This window comes from Asterias rubens, chromosome 21 (assembly GCF_902459465.1).
Source record: "Asterias rubens chromosome 21, eAstRub1.3, whole genome shotgun sequence".
Classification (NCBI taxonomy): Eukaryota; Metazoa; Echinodermata; class Asteroidea; order Forcipulatida; family Asteriidae; genus Asterias; species Asterias rubens.
Genome location: NC_047082.1, coordinates 6,683,267 through 6,704,148, shown reverse-complemented (window position 1 = coordinate 6,704,148; position 20,882 = coordinate 6,683,267).

Below are 20,882 nucleotides of genomic sequence, written 5' to 3'. Positions count from 1 at the left end.
AGTGAGACACACACTACCCACAGCAAGCTATACACAAGACAGTGCTCCTTGATGGAGAAAAAATGTGAAGGAAAAAAAAAGAAAGAAAAAAAACCCCTCACAATCCAATGGCAATTTTCTTCATACAAATCCGACTGAATTTCCCATTAACACGACAACAAAAGTCCACTCAGGGGAAATTTATTCTCACAAGAGAAAGAGACAAGGCTTGAAGGCCTTGAACTAGCATTTATATGGAGATAATAACACAACATCGGTTTGGACTGATTGTAAGCGCTAAGAACGTAAATGCAAGACAATATTAGATTACTGTAGAAACAGAATGTGACAGCAAAGGGGGATATTGAACCAGGCTGAATATTCAATTCCAGATACTCATTTTCTAGACATGTACATGTACATACTGACACTGACATCCTCTACTTTCATCCTTAGCTTTCTCCAAACTTATGGCTTCAAAAAGCAATTCTCATGAAACTATTTTGGAGAGGCAGTTTATTTTGAGGCCACAAATCCGACGTCGTTAATTAATTTAAGACGGAATTTCTAAATTAGAAAATGTAATTTTAGAATGTCTGATTGCAGACATTTCTGAGATCTAAAATGTTAATGATGTCTAGATGGTATGCCAAGTGTTAATAAGATGCACACCCCCTACCAGTCTTCGTCCTGTCGTCGTGCCCCCCCCCCCCCCTGCATTGTTCTGTACTGTATGTACGCACAAAGTTACTGGACGCTCGCGCCGTGACTGTGACATCACAAAGGACGCCTGCACTCAATCACAAAGTTACTACACACTCGCGCTTTGACTGTGACGTCACAAACAACACATGCCCCAACACGGGCCGGGAACCCCGAAATTTACCCCAGGACGCATCATTTTAGCAGGGTGCGGGCACCCAACAATGGCGGCGCCCATGCGATTTAAGCGCTTTTATAATATACATGTCTAGATGGTATGCCGAGTGCTAATAAGATGCACAAAATCAATCCAACAATAAAGCATAACTCATTGTTCAAAAAGCCATCTTTTCCTTCAACAAACAAACATTTCACATCAAGATTCTCCTGAGACTTCTTCAGAGACATAAATTAATAAAGAATTCATAACTGACTGGAATTCACAATCTTTATAATTGATGAATAGTGAAGGCAAAATATAAAGAAACTGTGTGCTTTGCCATGGAAACCAAACACAATAAAACACATAATTGAATTATGGTAGAAAATATTTTGTTAAACAAAATCTATATTTATATATATAGTGGTGGTGATGGGGTTGTGGACTATGACGACAATAAAACATTGCATCTTAAGGCTTGGGGTAAAAAGAGATAAAAAGGGGTACTCTGGGGAAACAGGAAAGTGAAACCACTATTGATCACAACAAACGTAAAATGATTTAATAACAAAAATATATGTAACATGACCAACATTTATTTGGGCGATAATCTTTTCACAATTCTGAAAAGTAAACAACTGGGAAATGAACTAGTTATTAATTTAGTCTCATCACATGAAAAGTCACTTTGGAAACACAACATTTAAAGTAATAATAATAATAATTTGGGGGGCTAATCACCCTTACTCGCAGCTAGAGCTGAATTGCGAAGGACGCTGCTTCAACAGCAGGCATGCAAATGCGCCTTCAGCTGCCAGCCACATCAACCCATTATGACCAAGGAGCACAGCCAAGATCGAAAGTGTTTGATTTTTTTCCTGAGGGAGGAAAACCGGATAGTCTGGAAAACCCTCATGGCACAGCAGAGAACCAACGCACAACTCAACTCACATAATGGCCCCGACCGGGTATCGAACCGGGGTCACCTTAGTGAGAGGCGAGCGCTTTACGCACAAGCCAACTGTGCCACCCCAAATAATCACACAGGGTATCCTGTGGCTTCTTCAACCCATTTAATAATTTAGTACAATAAGGACTTATAAGAATTTTAAAAACTTGATCAGTACTTTAAATTTAGACCTTCTATCAAATTATCAACATCCAAGGTATCCCTGTGTGATTATTTTGTTTAAAGACACTGGACACCATTGGTAATTGTCAAAAACTAGTCTTCGCAGTTGGTGTATCTCAACATATGCATAAAATAACAAACCTGTGAAAATTTGAGCTCAATCGGTCGTCGAAGTTGCAAGATATTAACGAAAGAAAAAACACCCTTGTCGCATCATGGTCACGCCAAGTTGTGTGCTTTCAGATGCTTGATTTCGAGACCTCAATTTGTAAACTTGAGGTCTCGAAATCAAATTCATGGAAAATTACTTCTTTCTCAAAAACTATGTCACTTCAGAGGGAGCTGTTTCGCACAATGTTTTATACCATCAACCTCTTCCAATTACTCGTAATCAGGAAAGGTTTTATGATAATAATTATTTTGAGTAATTACCAATAGTGTCCACTTCCTTTAACACATGTGGGCACATGCCTGGATTCTGTGGTAGCTTAAACACACAAACAGTCAAATACCATCTCGCATTGACATTTACGTCATCAAGCATTGGGTAAATACTATGTTTGGTATCGTATAGAATATCTACATTAAAGAGCTGGATGGGTATGAATGGCTAACTTGCAATAACTTGTTGTGATGAAATGGATAAAAACACAGCCATGGCGGGAAATAACATCTCTCCCATGAAATCACTGTTGCTTTATTTCAAACAAAATAAGCCCATATGGCACACACAAAACATTGACTATTTTGAGTTTGTTTTGACCAAAAACAACTGGGCCCATTTCATAGACCTGATTCAGCATAAAAGAAGCTAAGCACAACAAACTATGCTTACCAGAATAAGGTTACCAGGTAAACTACCACGCCACATGCACAAGTTGTGACTGGTATCCTGCTAACTTTTGCTAAGCAGAAAATGTAGCAAGCAATAGTTTCTGCTTCAGCAGCTGTATGAAGTAGGGCACAGGTTTGATGCACGATTTGTTTATTAACTAGAGGATATTAATTAATTGTGAGAGATGGTGGAGTTCTTTGACTAAGTACCAATGTACCAACCATATCTTAAAAAGGCTTTTGAACTGTCTGTGTTTGTACAGCATTCATGTAAATGGATGTCCAGGTGTATGCTTCCTTGCTTTCTTACATGTAGTAGAAGATAATGAAATATCTTTGGTTAACCCATAAGAGTGTTTCAACATGTCAATAACAATATGACATGAAAGTGCTTTAAAGAGTCAATCACTTAGCTGAAAAATTGGAAATTCAAAAGGTTGCTTGATTGTGCATATATTGCTTGACAGACATCCAACCCTTCTCGTTTAATGGTTAGCAAGTATCAGAATAAACAAAAACAAATTAGACTTTGTAAACCGCAGACAAACTGTTAATTTTGAGTAAAAATGAGTACCCATACACCATAAAACAAACTTTTCACAAGGTTGATTTCAATGCATATTGATGACACAATCTTTTTGAAAGTTTGAATCACTGTGTAATTGTGTTGAACAGTTCACATAACTAGAAACAGCCAATCTGCCATCAACTAATTTCATAGCTTTTTTTAAGAGGGTCGTCCAGTAAAAGGCCAAAAAAAGTAAATGCTTCAAGAAAGATGGAGGGAGGGCAATAGGAATATTATAACAGATTAAAAACTAAACATTGAAACTTGCTGGAATAAACTGAAGATGAGGTTGTGTGTTAAGAGTAGAGAAGCAAAAACACTAAATTCAAGGTTACAAATCAATATATCATGAAGCATTTTATTCTGACTGATCCAATGGCTATATGTGAAATATTTGAATCTAGACTTGGCAGCAGTTCACAAAATGCCATGTACTAATATGGCACTGTCTCACACTGTGCGTAGGGCAGGCATGGGATGAAATAGGGCTTTAGAGAAAACAGCTATATTTAGTCCCAACAATCCTTTAAGAGAAGCTTTGGTCGGTGAAGGGACACGATATACATGACCTCAGGAAAACTTCAATTTTACACAAAGAGTAAAACATTGCAGATGGAGAGGGCTGTAAGTGCTATAAAGCACAATCTCATGTAATATAATTGACTGTGAGTGGTTTATGTGTGTAGTTTTGTCCACTACACAAATCTGTTCTTCAAATCTCTAATTGCAAATTTCATGAAGATGTAGCTTGTGCTGAAACCCGTTATATTTTTGACATTTGAGGCTTACATCAAACGGTGCAGCCTACAAGTGATTTTATTTCTAGATAAATCTTTCAAAATATTCTTACTATTCTTTCGTTCATTTGTCTTATAACAAAATATTCTTGAATAGTTAGCATTGAATGTTATTAGCTATATATTGGTACTTGGGTTTGTGGTTGTAATAGTAGTAATTACCAACAATGCTAATTGTTTTACGCCATAAATGACAATGAAATTAATTATCAGCAGAAACTATTCTAATTGCCAACAGTGTCAATTAACATACAGAGTATGTTATTGCACTGTTACCAAACTTGTTATAGTCCATAATAGATAACACTGGCCATGTAGCAGAAACAGCAGGCTTATGATGTGTAGTAACATTTGAAGAAAACAATTGGGTTCACAGATAAGCCCTATTTAAATTGTAACGTCTGGTGTACAATGACTTTCTTGATTAAAAGTGACTGTTTTAATTGGGAAGCTTTTTAAACTTTGAATCGTTCACACTCAGGCTAAAGACAGTGCTGCCCTGAACATGCTTGTTTGGTATGGGACAAGCAACCTCCAGATTGTGGAAAAAATCAAGCACTCTTTTGTCCCATGCCTTGTGACAAAGCAAAATAATCTTAAGAAAGAGAAATTCAAATTGATCTTGGATTTGTCTCAATAAATAACAGTACCTTTCTTGTTAAAATATTGATCGTTTACAACTCAATCTTGAAAATAACATAAAATATAGCAAATTGCGCCACAGCATCTTGTAAAGCATTACATGGTGCTATCAGAATTAGGTCTCATAATTCAAACATAGTTCCACATCTGGCAGGAAATACTGTATGTTACAGCACCGGACATGTGCGCTTTATAAGAAGCCACAAGCATTATTAAAACTTCCCCTATCTGTGGACATACATGTAGCTTCCCTTGTAGGAAAACACATGTTAATATGACAATTGTCTATCTTCCAACTAATCTGCACGAAACAACATTATCCATCAGGAAAAAAATTCCATCCAAATTGCCAAACTATGAATGTCAAACTAGAAAACAGTTTTCGAAAAACCCTCAAATTTTTGATTGCAGTGATCAGGATGTTTTTAAACATGCACAAAATCCATAGCAAAATATAAACAGCTTGTTTTTGTTTATTGCTAAAATGTGACCATATGTTTGTTGACGACAGACGGATATAAATGTTTGCTTCAATGCTTCCAAATCAATGTATTATCCCTTTAAGTAAGTCAACTCATGTGAAATGAAGAAGACATAAATTATGACTCTGGAGGATTGGTTCAGTATGAGCGTGAGCTTTCAGATTGAAACTAATAATTTCTCTCCCCTCTCAATTCACAATCCTATCATTCCTCTTCATAGACGCTATTCTTAAGGTCAACATGAATGTATTGACAATTATAACATAAAGTCACATACATGTCTAATGTAAAGAAAGACACTAAAACTTGTTTAAAGCTAAGTTGTAACACAATTGTGTGCAATGACTTTCTTGTTTTGGTGTGAATGTTTACTAGATACTATAAATCAACTCAGTTGCTTCTCATTTGAGTTTTGTGTAAAGTCATTGCTGAGCGACATTATCTTAACTCATTCTCACAATCTTCACGAGTTCCAACCTTTTAAAATTTTGCTTTTTAAATGTTCAATATACTTTTATCATGTTTTAATGTATTCTTCTGCCCGGTAACCTACTTTAAAAACAGCAATTCTGTCTAGTAGAATATTTCTAGGCAATAAAAGTTAGTACAAGGCATACAAAGTTGCTAGAATTACTCTCAAGTTTACATTGTTATGCTGAAACTATATTTCATACTGTCTGATAATTCTTTTCACCACTTGACAATTTCAAAACACAATTTTGCACCATTGGAGATTGCAATGACCTTCTCTCAGCTACTCCATGATGTACATTTATCATTGTCGGTATGACTATAAGTATTAAGACACACTGATCACATAAGTATTAAGACACACTGATCACATCCACTTCTCTATGTATTTTTTAGTAGCACTTGAATTCACACAGAAAACAGTTTGTTACACTTTCTTATTCCATCCAGAGCCAAGAGCCCCTAATATGCACAGAAGTTGGGAAGGACGTGAGCTATTTATATGGCTGTTGCCTATATTTAGCCAACACCGAGAGCGTTGACTGGCCTAATTTTATGCAGGGTCCCTAGTAAGGTATTGGTATTATGCTGATGGGACCCTTATGTGTGTGCGAACCTCTGGAATGCATGGTATTAATGATAAACCAATTTAAGACGGCTCCTTGTTGGGTCTGCCGTCAGGTCTTGAAGATTATTCAGACTTTCACTTTTTGATTCAGATTTTGAATGGATCATGTATGTAAGGAAATTTGTTTCAAAGGAATGCTATAGCTTTGTGATAAACTATTAAATTTACAAGTAATAAAGAAGAGAACATTTTAAAGACAATAGTTTTTAATTGATAAATTAGGAAGACTGCCAACAAGGGGCTAGATAGCTCAGTTGGTAGAGCACCAGCATGTTAATCCAGAGGTCGTTATTCAAATCCCGCTCTAGTAACATTTTCTTTGTTCAACCCCAAATTATTTACAATTTACCCATTAAGTTTCCCTTTTTGGATATCTGAAATAAAAACTTGCATCTCTTTAAGGTAACCCCCTGGATGCCCCTTCCCAGGTTGCATAGGAAACTCGGATCTGACCCCTGGCTACACAGCAGCTCATGATTGTATGACTTCTGACTGGCTCCCGAACAAACCCTGTTCGCCAATGTCAAACGTGAAATTACATTTACATCATAAGTTTAATAATATGGCATAAATTATATAATTGCATGGTAAAATGTCCCACAGGATCACAGCTAAAAAGATGAAACAAAAAGAAACCCCATCTAAACAGACCCTTCAAATTTGAGATAAAAAGTTTGTTTATTATTTATTTTAATTCTTCAGACAAAAAAATAAAACAAGCACAGGCTGTCCAGGGAAGGGCAAAAGTATAAAAAAAAACTGTCATAAAAAAAGATGTGCCCTCCCAGTTAAGATTTTTGGTCTGAAGATTTACACAATTCTTACATCCTTACATTATATCATTGCAGAACTGGATAACAAACATAATTCAATCCTGACAAATAAAAAAATAAACAAAAAGACACAAAGCAAAATGGGGTTTCTCCATTAACAAAATGGTGGTTGACTTGCCTTAGCCATACACCTTATCTTGCATTTAGCCGTGTATGGAATGAACATGTCTTAGACGCTACAAGATGCTGAGTGCAAGGATGAATCAAGCGAGGTTGTCTCTGGTTGGACTTCATTAACAGCAGCAATTATACAGCTTCTCAATATAGCTCTAGACAATGACATAACAATATGCCAACAATCACCTGCTAGGTTGCTACCCCCATTTGTTAATATATGCCAAGGCTTTAACACCGAACCCGCCTCATTAATAACACCGACCAATCACAGCCATGAAACCCTGGCTGCGCTATAAATAGACCGCTCGCGAGGCAATCAAGTGCTCTGTGCCCTGGGCCCGGCTATATATAGCAACTGGATGTCTATTTTAGGATGAGTAGATACACGCCTATCTGGCTTGTATACGTGCATGTGTGGCTAGGTCTGCAGGTACAAGGGTTGTGTGTTAGACCACTAGGTGGTTGCCGTGGTATTTAAAGGAGGGGGGGGGGGGGGTTAGACTAGGGTTACCATCGGGTACCACCACCACCACCACGTGTGAGAGGATGTCACCGATGGAGTAGAAAAAACACAATGGCAATAACTACATCTATCATGGAGCGCTAATTGACAGTGAGTGAATTGAAGCTTTTTTTCTCTGTCTATTTCTGCAATCCCCTTGTTTGGGGGATTGTGAGTGTGAGCGGAGAGGAAGGGTGCGGTTTATCAATGCATCGTTGCCCGTTTATTTAACAGGATGATGTGATCACAGTCCACAGACTATCACACTGCATACTATGACATATACACACGTAGCGTATGCATAGGTAAGTTAAACGCATATTCTCCTGTGAGGTGTTAAAGCTACATTGAAATTACTCTTTTTTTCTTTGAATAATATTTTATTTAAAACAAAAAATCAAATTATTTGTTGCAGTTTTAAATCACAAATGTTTGTTATTAAGTCAATAATTTTATTAAGACATCTTGCTATTAGATTATGTTAAAATTCTCTGTAATTAATAAGAAAACATAAAATTTCAATCATCTTAATGGAAGACATAAAGCTAACATATTGCCAAGCTTGACAAATCAACTGCTCTTCAAATCTTGCAAGATGTTCCCATCCATATGTGGGCTGTTTTCATTTCAATTAGCTTTAATCATTAAATTTTCAGCAATGAAAAAGGCTCATAAAATAAAATTAAATGAATAAAATATACAATTTATATCAGATGTATTAAGAATAAAGTACAATATTATTTTCCCTGCACCATAATATTTTGTTTTTAAATTGGAAATTAAAATAACAGGTTGTTTTGTTTGTTTACATCTTCAAGGGTTAAGGGAAACACACTTTAATTAGTGTCAAAGGTTTACATTAGTTGTTTTCAACTATTTGTTCAGCGCCTTGATCTAGTGCCTAGGATATGTGCGCTTTATAACAACTTTCTATAATTATTTTTATTATTATAATTATCAATAACACAAATGATTAATTTTTAATAATTCTTCCTAGAAAATTCACACTTTAGATCAAATGTAACTCCACCATCACATGATAGATTGTTATGTTATACCAAAATTCCAAAATGCTGTAATATTATTCTTCTCACCTCTTTCAAACTTTAACAAAGCAAATTTCAACAGAGCTGCTTAACTCAGAGAGTGAGATTATAACTTAATTGAATTAATTTGATGATGAAAACGCCATGTATAAGTACAAAAATATATCACAAGGATTGGTGGCTTTTCAGTTCTTGATATAAATAGATTAAAAGAACAATACAGAATTGGTTTTGCTAACAAAACAATTGCTGGCAGTGTACGCACCCTATGTAATCCACCATATACATAAACTGACAAACCTGTAAAAGTTTGAGATCGATTGGCCATCTGGGTCACGAGAGAATAGTGAAAACCGATTACAAATTTTGCATGGCATCAATGCCAAAACAAAAACAAATAAAACGCTCACTGAGCGATGAACTCCAAATGCAAAGTTAAATTATATATTTCTCATCAAATATGACATTTCAGACAGAAATATTTCAAGGGATGTTTTCTATCATCATCATTAGACCTTCTAAGTTTGATGTAAATATGAGATCATCACGATTTTGTTTTCTTACTAATTCTGTAACGTTCCTTTAACTATGAATTTCATATTTGTGTGGTAGGACATTGATACCATATTGAGGTAAATATTGAGACCTGTAGCCACAGTTCTAGTCACAGCCAATCTTCTTCATCAGACTATTGTCCTAATACTAAACTGATTGCAAAGCCCTCTGTACTTGGCTATCTGAACGTCTGACGTAATCACTTGGTGAGCCTTCCAAACCCGCGTCCAACTTGCTTATCTTCAATGATAACATTCCAAGTGCGCACACATGTGTGTGTAGTACGCTCAACGTTTTTTAAAAGACGTCATTGGTGCATTATGCAACACTTGCACATGCGTGTGCAAGCAATAATGTCTCACCATATGAAACTATTGAACCTATCCTGACAGATAAAGTCTATGTACTCAGTTGACTATTGTTTACCAATAGAGGGCCACAGTCTGTACACACTCTATCAAGTCCATTCTACACCCACCCTTCTTATTTATAGCAAATCTACCCAGGGTCCAGATATGAAAGGCTGTCCTTTAAACCCTTCTAGCAAACATGTTCTCAAGCAATACAAAAATTCTGGCCGATCTCTCATAAGCATAAATATTCCACCCAAAATATACCAAGCAACTATTTGGAATATGTGTTATTATTGGAAAGAGCAAGAAAGCACAGGATACAGGAGTTCATCTGTGCCTTGCCATACATATAAGGGATTAAAAGCCGTGACTGCATCATCAGCAGATGGTCTTTCCCCCTTACTGGAATAAACAGAAGAGTGAACCATTTATCATTCTTCTAACGTGATGCGTTCCAAGTTCTGTACATGTACATACACGCTTAAGTCACATCTGCACTTTTTTTAAACCTGGACAAACCATCACATTGAATATAATGTTTGTTTCTTTAGAAGTGTATTTAAATAACTGTACCTTCACCACACAGATAGTACTCTGGGCTGCCATTTTTGTTTTCTCCAATTACGGTTGATGAGAACAAGACAAGAAACCAAGATAAGAAGGGTAAAAATAGTCAGATCCCTCTTTAGTGTGACGACAATCAGCATTCATTATTGTTAAAGAACAGAGGAAGCATGACAGAGGTATAGTATAAGAACAAGATAACAAGTACTTGTTTTGAGAACAAATAAAACCGGCGGTAAAAAATAATTTTTATGTTTGGTAAGGTTTAGCAATCATGATCTTCAGCGCAGTCTAAAACAAAAACTGAAATCCTTTGCAAAACATCTCACCGACCGCAAAGTCAATATTACAGGGGAAGTCAGCGGACAAGCCGACGTTAAGTTTTGTCCCGTCCCAGACCGTATAACACTCTAAATTCCAAGCAGTGCTAAGACTTGCTCTGGAATTTTCCTGTAAAATAAATTGTAAAAGAGCAGCAGACTGGAGACACGGCTCGCTTGAGCGGGTAGCTATATTAATGTGGCATTATGAATACATATGCATTAATATAATCATATGGTGTGTGTGGTGTGATTAATGATGGACTGCCATGGTCCACTATCTGGGAGTTCGGAAAAGTGGATTTATGGAAAATTAGTACATTATGAATGGGAATTATATGAATGTTAACTTATCTTGGCAATTAATTTATTTAAAGATCATCAAGCACCTGAATGATATTGATCAACAAATTAAAAGGGACCGTTGTTTCATGTCCCACTATTATTCTTAGTGCAACCCGCCCAAGCTACATGCATGTCTCTGTGTGTGTCGTATCAGTGTGCGCGTGCTCGTGTGAGCTGTGTACACGTCCACTGGTTGCCAGTCCTCGTATGCGGACAGTAATACGAGTGCGGATGACCTGCGCACACAAGTAGTACGAGCGTGCGCACACAAGTAGTACGAGCAGTGTGCGGTGTGATACGCACAACACAAGGATGCATCCAAATGTGAAAATAGAAGCAATAATGACAACACATTCCAAAATCAAAAACATTCTTGTTAAAATTTATATTCCTGAATAATTCACAATATAGCAATCCTGGGGATCAGTACTACAATACTCTGAATTTCATTAACGGTAATTTCACCTTTTTAATTCCGTTCTTGGTGCGCAAAGCTCAGTGATGCACGACGCAGGACACTGGGAGTTGAATAATAAATGCCACGGTCCAACGATCATGTGGGGTATCTTGATTTTTATTACATGGAAATATTCTCCACCATCTTATTAGCAAAATAGCTGGGTAAAGGGCCTCAACATGAGTGCTGTTTCTTCATAGGCCTGTTTAGTTCAATTTTAAAGGGTAAGGGCACTGCAGGCATTTCTCTCTTCGGTAGAGGTAATTGTAAAAGTTCTACCGTAGCATTTCAAGGGCATCGAGGCAATGACCAGGGGCACGGAGGCAATTGCCTATCAGGTCTGTCTTCACAAATTTCACATTCATATGGATGTCATTCTGCTTCCTTTTTATTACAAACTTGGGAGAGTTCTGACATTTGGGAACTTCTTATCATCTAAGTTATCATAAAGGGATGGCACATGATTTGTGACATTTGGGAACTTCTTATCATCTAAGTTATCATAAAGGGATGGCACATGATTGGTGACATTTGGGAACTTCTTATCAACTAAGTTATCATAAAGGGATGGCACATGATTGGTTGGGGAAAAGTACATTCCTCATAAGACTTTTTATTTTAGTTTTATATTTCATAAAATGTATATCATTGCAATCCTCAAGTTTTTAAGAATAACAGAGGACGGGACCTCAAAGGGCTACAATATTGCCAAAACTGTAACTAGCAAGACATTTCAAACAAACTTTGTATGGTGTTTCCATAGGCTAGCCTTTTTACAAAAGTGAAAACATTTGGCTACACTACCAGATGTAGTGACTATGGGTAAATCCATCGGTGTTAAATGAATCTAGTAATCTTTTTTTTTTTTAAACTGTTTTTCCCAAATATTTCCAAGTTCTGTTTTACCCCCACAGTTTACCCTTAAATAGTGCCCTCTTGTGTTGGTGCAGGTCCACTCAGGTTCAATGAAGTCACATCCATCTCCAAGTATGGAATGATTTCATCCTGCAGTCTTGTACAGCAATTTTATACTGAACATGTTTGGTTTTGCTTAGAGTAATGAAAAGCAAATGATGATTTTTGAGCAGCAACTAAAGACGTGTAGAATGTTGCTATGCTGTACAAGACTAATCACTTACTGAATGTTAGTCTCAGCTAATAAATAATGGACCATACAGCTCATTAGTGGTTGGTTGACCTATTTCTATGCATGCATTGTATTCTTATGCAAGGTTACCATAACGGAAAGGCAGACATACCTGTGATAATTGGCCCTCAAAGCGTACCTAGGGACAAATTTGATGGTGCCAGCTTAGAATATTTAGCCATGATTTTCTGTACAATAATACAGATGTAGTTCTCAATTAAGCAAACTATATGACCACTAAATTCTCACTTTTATCCATGAGTGTACCTTGCACTAGACACTATTGGTAATTATTCTAAGTAATTGTTGGACAAAAGCAAGCAAATTTAGCTGTTGATAGGATAATACAGTGTGGGAAACGTAGATTTTGAGAAAAAGATATATTGAGAGACTTCAGGCCTGAAGCCTTTTTTAAGGCTTCTGAAAGTACACATATTTGTGCCATGAGGGTGTTCTTTCTTTAATTAATCTCTTGCAACTTTGGACTCAACAAATTGAGTCCAAATTTGCACAGATTTGTTATTTGATGCATATGTTGGGATTCACCAAGTGAGAAGACTAGTCTTTGACAATTACCAACAGTGTCCAGTTAAACACTTTCAGGGTTACACAAAATGGGCACAAAATGTCAAAAGTGCCCTCTGGAGGAAGTTTTGGGAAAATTCCAATTATTACACCGAAAGACAATTTTCATGAAAATCAGCAATTAACTTTAATAAGTACAAACAAAAGCATAATTGCCCAAATGGTTTCCAACAAACTATAACCAAATCACCACAGCCTCCAATAATTCATAAATCTATAAACTTGTAAAACTTCATTTTCACACAATCTGTAAATACCCTACACAACCAGCTGCAGTGACCTATAACTTTAAATGCTCTATTTATTATTACTGAATGATAACATGGATCAGAGTTTCCCTGTCTCCATTCAAACGTAACGGAGGCACAGCTACTAATTTCAACAGAAAACTATAAAATAGATTTAAAGTAACATAATAAACACTAAACTGCTAAAAATATTCCATTAAAAATGACAAAATTTACTTTCAATAGGCACTTATGGGTGTTGTGTTACAGTTAAGAGATAACCTTGTTGCAATCACTTGAAAATTCATGAAGGTCAAATCTTTTAAAATGCAATAAAATTCAGCCATCAGTGATAATGACAAAATACGGTTGTACCTTGACATACATGATATCATGTAAAATTCTTGTATGAATGTATACAGGGCTTGGAGGCAGACTTGTAAATCCATTGTTCTGTTGACAATGGATAATTACCCTGTATATCTGCAACTCCATTTCACCCATTTCATATTGGCAAGTGTAAAATTAGGCCAAAACCAAGCTAGACAGGGTTGAAAGCATTACCGGTATTAAACAGCTATCTTGAGTGCAAACTTTGTACCAGGGATACTATTTAAATTTGTTTATAATGCTTGCTTGTCATTTCGTTGTAATTTTAATATTTTTACACATCAATAGTTTCGGTATATTATCGATAACAAAATTAGGCTCCAACCTCACAGTTTTGAAAAAACAAGCTTCAGCTGACGTTGACGGCGAGCATTAAAATGACAATACTTTGCCGTCATATGTGGGAGGTTGCTTTGCTATACTGCAACAAAGCAGTAAAATTGGAATACACAAACCGAGAAACATTTCATATTTGAAGTGTTTTTTAATCTAAAACCACACTTCTTAAAATGGAATTGATCCTCAAAGTGTATAGATTATCAAGAACAGCAGTGCTTCTTACCAAGTAAGTTTTTATGGACAATATACCAATAAGTAATTACCAAAGGTATACACTCCCTTTAAGACCTTTAAATTTGAAATAAAATATTCCTTGCTTTCTTTCTTTGCATTCCTGCAAACATCCAAGTGAAGTGTCATAGATTAACCTTCACTTAACCTCACGAAGAATCAAAGACCACTGACCTGTCTCTAGGTCTTCTGAACTTTCAGGCTAATAAAAGACCTATAACTCTTTGAATGGTGCATGCCTTTACCACCCTGAACCCAAGGTGAACTCAAAGTGGGACACACAAATATAACAACTTCAACTGGGTGGTTTAAAGGGATTATACATCATTGGTCTTAAGAGTAACCTCAATCCAAATCTCAAGTTTTCAATAATGCTCTAACCACTCTATGAAACAGCCAACCTTGTGAAAAGTTCATCATGCTTAATTGGAAATAATGAGAAGCAGTTTCAGCGTGTGCAAAGCTGGTTCCTAAATATCTGCATTGCTGGAATCAAACTAAAACTTTGATTTTCAAGGTTTTCAGATTTTCTTTTTTTAAAGAGATTTTTTAGATTGAAAGTATTTCTCTGGAGGAATTCATGATTCCCATATGAAATTTATAATCATAGGCCCCCTTAACTGAAACAACATTGATTATCAATACTTAATTCCTACCCCCATGGTTCTACCATTAAACCAATAGAGCTATATATAAACCATGGCTGTAGATAGTTTGTTCCCAAAGGGCACTCCATACTTTAAGGCTGTGGGAACTGGTTACCATACCTTTTTGGAATGGTAAGAATGCAGGGGTAACATAATGACTGGCAATTGTGTGGCCATGGTGGTGGTTTGTGAAAAAAAAGTGAACAGAAATTGAGATAAGAACAGAAAGTGAAAGAGAGGTGGTTGGGTCCATACTCTATGCATATACCTACATAGCTTTTTGTCATGACCACTGACACTGTGGGTGGTAGCTATGTATTATGCAGTGAGGTGGTGGTTGCAGCATTCTGGTGTGTGAGGTTATTCTGCAAGTGCAGTTAGTTGCACATGCTGCTGGAGTTTCTAGTACAGTTGTTCAATGAACATGTGTATGATCTTTAAAAACACCAGTCTTTCAAGACTGTGAAAGTTACTGAGTGAGAAACTTTGCCTGAGTTGCTGACCAATCCAGGGGCCGGATACTTCTTTGTGAAGCAAGTTCCATCAGCAAAACTTGTTCACTGGAAGTAGATCTCCAAGCGAGCTTAGTGGTTCTTCAGAAAAAGGCAGGAAACATAAGTATGTATTGATGTGCTGGAAGCCACATTAGCTGTGGATTGTGGAATGTGTAGACTGCCACTCCATATGAATATTACTTGTGCATTTTTTCCCCAATAATTTGACAGGATTGTGTTTGCGAGTTTTACCAATGTTTCCTAATAGATATAGATATGATATTGCTTGCATTTTTTTACTCTTGCAAATGGGCTGTTTGTAATTTCTGACGAATGATTCCACCAAAACATTATAGAAAAAAAGCTGACTTTCCACATGCAAATTTTGCTGCTGTACAAAATCTCTTAATTTTCTCTGTTCTTAACATAAAAAGGGAGCAATTCGCTTTTCATATTAACTTTTAAATATTTTAAAAGTGAAATAGGAAGTTTTTAACAACTTCATGATCGTTTGATAGTAATGAAATTTGAGATTAGTTATAAATGAGCATTACAAAAAGACTTTTATTTGACAGGTAGACTTGAACCTTATTCTACTTAATGTGCGGTAACCCTTGTTTGAGGTTTTTAAATGCACGATTGTAAAACAGTTTCTGTTTTTTTTTGCTCTAGGCTCAGCTCAAACTAATTTTAACAAGATGACTTACACCTAATCAAAATAACACAATTACAGTTTGTTTGGAGTTTAGTTCCTATGCATTACTGTTGCTAAACGGTAAAAGCTAAAGAAAACCTCCCGAGTGTCATCTTACCAGAGGTTAGTATAAATAGTGGTGGTCTAGCGTGGCCTTGCATAAGTGTCTAAACAACATGGTGGTTCTTTGTGTTGAAGGTAACATGTAGGCTACTGTGCCAAGTTCACATGTGTTCACCTTATAGACAAGTGGGTGGAATCAATCCAGTCTAAGAATCTTAGTTGACGAGTGACAAGTCAGTCATGTTCTAAACTCAAAAATAAAACTTGAATACGACGCACAGAAGTTAACCCATAAAGAAGCACCTGTTTGTAAGATAACAAGCTGAACGTAATCTACATTGTAATCTTACCAACTTATCTTACAAATTTCCCTGGTAAAATTCTTAATTTTGAAAGTCCCTTTGGTTCCAACGGGAGACATATTGAGACGCTGGCGGCACCAGACTACAGTCCTTTTGCACGCACATGCTCGGTATTGCATGACGCATAAGGTCTGAACACGCGCACTACTTGTGAGAACTTTAAAAAAAGGATCATCCAAAAGTTTGCCATACCCTCTCCCACCATAGGACTATAGTCCTTGCTCTTAGTACCCTTTAAGGGCCCACTTTATTGCCCCTCTTTCTCAATCTCAGGGACTCACTCTACATTCCCACTCCCAGGGCTGGTAAGTTTCCTATAGCCTGACCTCCACATCTCTTACAGCCTTTTGTTGCTAGTTACACTGGGGCCTTTATGACTAGGTATAATCCCTGCAGTATTTAGCCAACAATGCTCCATTTCCTTTCCTGACTCTTACTTTTGTTCAGTGGTTTCTTTACAGGTTGAAAGCTCTGATTTACTCCAGTAGTTTTCTCACACACAAATGTGGCTATTACAAGTAAAATTTCTGTGGTTTCAGTTTTCCTTCAACAGTGGGTAGAGTATAGTGTAGTCTGCTAGGCTGCACACTATAGTAAACCTATACGTGATGACTGAAGTGATGCTGAAGCAGTGAAAATTTAAATGCTGGGTTTTGTATTTTACTAGCAACTCACGGAAAAATACTAATTTTGTCCCACATTCCTTTAACTCAGAACCAGACAAACAAACAAGACTTTATTTCCATGTGGCCTGATGACCTTGTGTAACCTGGCATGGGTAAGCAACCTGAGGCAATGGGATTGGCCCAAAGTTGTCCCTGCACTACCACAGGGTCATGTGAAAGGATTAGTTGAGACATTAGTTTTGATACACCACATGGAGGAAGGAAATACTTAAACATGTACATGTGCACTATGTAGACTGTGCATAATCTACATCATGGATAACACACCTTATGTACACTGTACGTATGTACACTGTACGTATGTACACTGTACGTATGTACACTGTACGTATGTACACCACATGTTACACAGGCCTCGAAATAACCCACTGCACTCACAGTAACTGTGGTGCTCTTTGTAAGGTTTCAATATAAATACAAAATTTCATCCTACAAGTGCCCCTTATACCAGAGTCAAATTGCTGTGCCCCTTCAAAGGCACAGTTCAAGGCTTACATGTACATGTAACCTTATGTACATGTACATGTAACCTTCATTTTGGTTGTGTAACAATAACATGTTACAACCCCCCAAAAGGTCTTGTAACCTTACATGCTGCTAATGCTAGACTTGTTGTAGATGGTTGTAGTAATAATAAAAATGAACATTGATTATGTGCCGTATATCCGTCCAGAGATGATCAGAGAGTAGTGTTTGTATCAATCAGTAATTAAGAGCGAAGTTTGGAGTGAAGCCAGTGATGTAGAAAGTTAATATGTTGTGGCAATTTGTTCCTTGATGAAAGAGCGGCAGATGCAGATGATCTTTTTCCCCATGATGTATTGGATTAGGTTTCCTCGCATGATGCTTCAAGTACTGGATTGGTAATCATCATGTAAAAGCTTGTTGGTTATAGTTCGTACCAGTAAAGATAGTCCTGAAAATATATCTGTCCAATATTATGCTGTCAAGACAACAACATATTAATAAGACATAATACATTTGTAGTACCCCTTCCCCCCAAAAAGAATTACCAAATAAATAAAATCACCTCTGTTAATACATGACATCATTAATTTAACACAATCAAATAACATTGTCAAAGGTTGTTTGGATGCTGTGTTTATTGAAAAAGAATTGTCTCGTAAAAAAAAGCCAAAGATATATAATATACAATGTATATTACACATTTATTATTAGTTTAGCAGGAAACAGTTTACCTGTCAAATTTTAACGTTGTTTGGATGACTATACATTTATAATTTATTGATGTATCAATAAGCCATGATACATGATTTCCTGAATGACAAACTTTCACTTTTCGAGGAAAATGGCAGACTTACAAGGACACTTGGTGGCAGCAGACTGGCCAGGTAAATCTTTATGGCCCATTTCCGAATTGGCAGTTTCGGCTACAGCTATGACTGTTGCCAAGGATGTTGCTAAGGATGTCCTATACTATATATGATGTGGCATCCCAGCCACAGCCGCTCATTCGGACTCGGCTTATCTTAAAACATTTTCAGCTCTTCAGAGGATTCATTTTACCTTATTTATCTATCTAGATTATGAATAAATTATTTATTTTGTTTGTTTTATTTTACCTACGCTCATTTTGTTGTTTTAGTAAAATATATATTTTCTTAATGTTTTATTGATTTATAAATGTATGTATTTTACTGAAGTTTGAATGAGGCGACTTTTGAGTCGCCTGTCCGAGTACACTTTTGCTAATCCTGGCCAACCTTTTCTTTTTCTATCTTTTTCAAACAGATTGTTTATACACTAGGTCCTTAATTGTCTTAAATGACAAAATGGGTATTTATAATAAATAAAGATTAACAAATGTATTTTCTACAGGGGGAACCGGTCACATGATCATCCAAATCACATAAGTAGTTAAAGTATGACAGGTAACCTGTTTCCGGATAAGCTAAGTGATAATGTTCAACTGGCCTATTTAACTGGTCCCCTGATGAGGGTGTGTGTATTACACAAACTTAGTTTGAATGCTATGGCTGACAAAGGACAATCACATGCAACACTCAATTTGTACCTAGCCCCAACAAAAAAAGGTTTCAATTTTCAAATTGCCTTGACTACAGCCAACTGGAACTTTAGGCTGGGTTTGGAGATACAGAAGATTTGGGTTAAATTTCATGGTAACCATAGCAACACATAATTAGGTCAATGTTTTGTGTGAACTTGAGACAGGCTGGCCAGGCAGTGGGCGGTAGGTATTTGTGGGGGTCAGCGAAAGGTTGTCAGTTGGCTAAGTTTATGTTGAGGGAAATGGGTAGGCCTATACCTTTGTACTGCTTAAAGGGTTATTTAAATTTCAGAAATCCTTGCTCTATAATTTACGTTTATACACCTATGTTTCGACACCCCTATGTTTCGACATCCCTATGTTTCGACATCCCTATGTTTCGACACCCCTAGTGTATTTTCCTATTCCTAACTCTAACCCTAACCCTAAATCCCAACCCTAGCATGTAAACTACATGGTGGGCTAGGGATAGGGTTGTCGGAACAAAGGGGTGTCAGAATATAGAGCAGTCACCATAATTTACCACGAAGGAGCATCTTGGGAGATGTAACATCTAAAAGTTGCCGTGGTTTAGGGTAGTGTTGGTATTCAGCCTGATATGATAAATGAACAATTTGAACAAAACATGGAACATGGAGAAGAGCAAAATATGTTTAACAAAAAAGAAAAGATAATGTTGTCATTCATTGGAAATAGATAAGAATTAGAAAAGCTGAAATTTGAAACATTTGATCAAAGATATGCCAACTTACCAAATTTAGTCACATAACATAGGAACTGTACGTCAACCTTTGTCAGTTCTTGCATAGGAGTCAACTTAATTAGCTTATTTCAGTTTTAACATTAGCCTAATCAGTACAATGGTAGTCAAATCATTCTAAAAGAAACCCAAGTTTGTTTTCATCTTTAAGTAGATAACAGCTGTACTAATATATTGATTACCACCCATTTAAAGCTACACCTCAGCTTTTCTCTTAAATCTGTCACTCATTGTGAAGAAATTGTTGCAGTTTGATTAAGGTGAAAACACCCCCCACCCAAAAAAAAAAAAAAATAATAATAATAATAATAATAATAATAATAATAATCAATTTGATTACTCCTTTAAGAATGAAAATGAGCCACACATAAATTGAATACCATTTAAAGACATCTATCTATAATGTGTTGTAAGATCACAGATGACTTTCTTATAGAACGCTTCCTTCATAAATACTTGCATAATGGGATTCACTGATACCCAAGCTGATTTTGACATCCGACATAATTAAATAGTTCCCATGGTCACCGACTGCCTCCTCCGTCTTAAGACAGACAACCCAAGATGCAAGCCAATGCCTTATTTGAATATGCAAGCTCATATACCTAAAATTCCTCTAATATTGAGAACACATGAACCAAGGAAGAGCTTTCCATGGGCTGACCCCGATGCCTGGTCCATGAAGCACCATATTAGGGTGTGACGTTCAAGGACCTGGGCCTTGCATACATGCCAAGCAAC